The sequence below is a fragment of the Hemiscyllium ocellatum genome, chromosome 7 (assembly GCF_020745735.1).
Source record: "Hemiscyllium ocellatum isolate sHemOce1 chromosome 7, sHemOce1.pat.X.cur, whole genome shotgun sequence".
Classification (NCBI taxonomy): domain Eukaryota; kingdom Metazoa; phylum Chordata; class Chondrichthyes; order Orectolobiformes; family Hemiscylliidae; genus Hemiscyllium; species Hemiscyllium ocellatum.
In genome coordinates, this window is record NC_083407.1 from 82,312,249 (window position 1) to 82,315,025 (window position 2,777).

At 38.6% G+C, this 2,777-nt stretch overlaps 1 non-coding gene across 1 annotated transcript; it reads right to left on the reverse strand.

Annotated features, from left to right (window-relative positions):
• Positions 1-2,083: 2,083 nt before the first annotated feature.
• LOC132817744 (U6 spliceosomal RNA) lies at positions 2,084-2,189 on the reverse strand. The gene has a single exon (XR_009644913.1). It is a non-coding gene; the product is annotated as a U6 spliceosomal RNA (small nuclear RNA).
• Positions 2,190-2,777: the final 588 nt, after the last annotated feature.

Sequence of the window (2,777 nt, forward strand, 5' to 3'; positions counted from 1 at the left end):
GTAAAGGCCGGTGAGTTCCCCGGACCTGCTGGGATGCATCTTACGATATTAAAAGAAGTATCTACAGTGATAATAGTTGCATTGGTCACAATCATCCAAGGACTCTTAGATTCTGAAAGAGTCCAAGAGCTTTGGAAAATTGCCAATGAAGCACCATCATTGAAAAAGAAAATGAACAGAGAACCACAGGCAATTTAGATTAAAGATTGAGATTGGAAAAATGTTAGAGTCTGTTACAAAGATTTAGAGCATTTAGAAATTTATAATATGATCAAGCAGATTCAGCATGGCTTCACAAAGGGGTAATCATGCTAGACTAATGTATTAGAATTCTTCAAAGAGGTAACAAGCAGGATAGATAAAGGGGAAATAGTAAGTACTGTATATTTGAATTTTCAGAGGCATTTGATAAGGTGCAAGACATTAGACTACTTGATATGAGCCAAAGGTGTTGAATGTAATATGTTAGCATGGATTAAGGACAGGCTAAGTAATAGAAGTTAGACAGTTGGGAATAGGGGAACCTATAACCACTAGTGGAGTGTCACATGGATCAGTGCTGGAGTGACGATTATTTACAATTTATATCAATGATTTGGGTGAAGAAAGTGAATGTGGTATAACCAAGTTTGTGGATAACACAAAAATCGGTTTGAAGGCAAGTAGTAGAGATGCTACAAAGAGTGATTTAGTCAGGTCAAGGGAATGGGGGAAACATTTGGCAGATGAAATATAATGTGGGAAAATGTGAGGAGTTGAATATTATTTGAATGGAGAAAAACTGCAGAAAGCTGCAGCACAAAGGGATTTGGGGCTCCCCGTGCATGAATCACAACAAGATAACATCTAAATTCATCAGGTAATAGGTAAGACAAGTAGAATGTTGACCTTTGTTTCAAAGGGAATGGAGTATAAAAGCAGCGAGGTTTTGCTAAAACTATACAAAGCACTGATGGCTGGAATACTGTGAATGAATTCGGGTCCCTTATTAAAGGCAGGATATACTGGCATTGTAGGCAGTCCATAGTAGGATTACTATGCTGATCCCAGACATGGAGGGGCTGGTGTATGGGAAGGCTTTGAGTAGGTTAAGCCTGTTCTCATTGGAGTGAGTTTAGAATGAGAGGTGACATTATTGAAACATGCAAGATGCAAGGGGACTTGACAGGGTAGATGCAGAAAGGTTGTTTCTCTTTATAGGAGAGTCTCAGACCAGATGGAGTAATCTCAGAATAAGGGATCATCTACTTCAAGGAAGGATGAGGAGGAATTTCTTCTGTCAGCAGGTAATGAACCTGTGGAATTCTTTCAGTCATCATTCATTTAATGGGAGACCAGGCTTGATGGGCTGAATGGCCTAATTCTGCTCTTTATGGCTTATGATTTTATTGGTATCCAGAATTAACTGCAGGGTTTCTTTAAAGTGAAGACTGATCACCGGGTTAGGTCGGCAGGCATCTGTGACTGTTATATTGACAGGTCCATTTCCTTCACAGGTGAACGCAGAGCATTGGCATCAGGCAGGGAGGCATTTTAAAAGAATTTTAAAGCTCTTAGGGCTCTCAAAAGGAGATGGCAGCACAGCCTTTCTTTGCAATGATTGTTTTACTGGTGTTATTCTGCAGTTATCTTTTGAAATTAGTGATAAAAGGATGTCAGAATCGGAAAACCAATTCAGTCAAATTATCAGTATCCATTGATACACAATGGAAGATTGATGGTGCCCTTCTAGATTCAGATAACCATTTGAAGTCACAAGATCAATGCTCATTGATATCCAATAGAAGATAAATGTCGTCTTTCACACATAACTTGTGGGTAAGTGATCTTTTTAGCTTTCCTTTGTTATATTACAAGCCTGAAGACACAGACTCTGTGTTTTGGCGTAACCTTCAAACACAAAAAATTGTTAGTGGTATGTAAGTACATCATTTAAATAGGAGATTATGATTTATTTTGGAACTTTCTGGATATATACTAATTAATCTGCTTAGAGATGTCATTACACACCTCTCTCGCAGGACTTGAACTCAGGCCTCCTGGTTCAGAGATAGGGAAACTATCACTGTGCCACAAGACCTCCTTTAATATGAAATGCTTCACAAATTTGTGTGTCATCCTTGTACAAGACCATCCTAATATTTTCTGTATTGTCCCAATTTTAGTGTGTGTATTGCTGAAGCAAACACTTTCTGAAAGTTTGGTGTTGATGGTGCAAAGGTCATCTGATCTTCTCAGCAGCCATATTAATAGTTCATAAGTGCCCATTTATCAAGAGTTGCCCTATTAAAATTTATAATATCCTCATGCCTTTGCTGGGCATGATGCATACCGCTCTGACACCGCTGTCCTAGGGGAACAAGATTAAATTCATTTTTTTAAAAACATGTGAAACAAAACACAAGTGAATATATGCACTTTCCTTCTACACTTAAACTCACACACATTAGTCTGATACTGCTATGGTTCCCTGTTGCATTCTCCTTCCTTACAAATCCCAGTTATCCAGTGAATGTTTATTAACTTTGGCACATAGGATTTTGGGAAAACTGGCTTTATCAGATATGTGATTCTTGATAGAAACTCCGATTTCATGCTGGTTTTAATATGGAGGGTAAGGTTCACTAGGCCGGACTTTGTTAAGAAGCTTGTAACATATAAATGACCCTTACTGTTTTGCTGTGAACTCTGCCAAGTTGTTAACCCTTTCATGGCTATCCACAGCCCCTGAGTCTGATAAGTTAGGAATCTGAAAAGGTGTCTGCTATCCTCTTCAG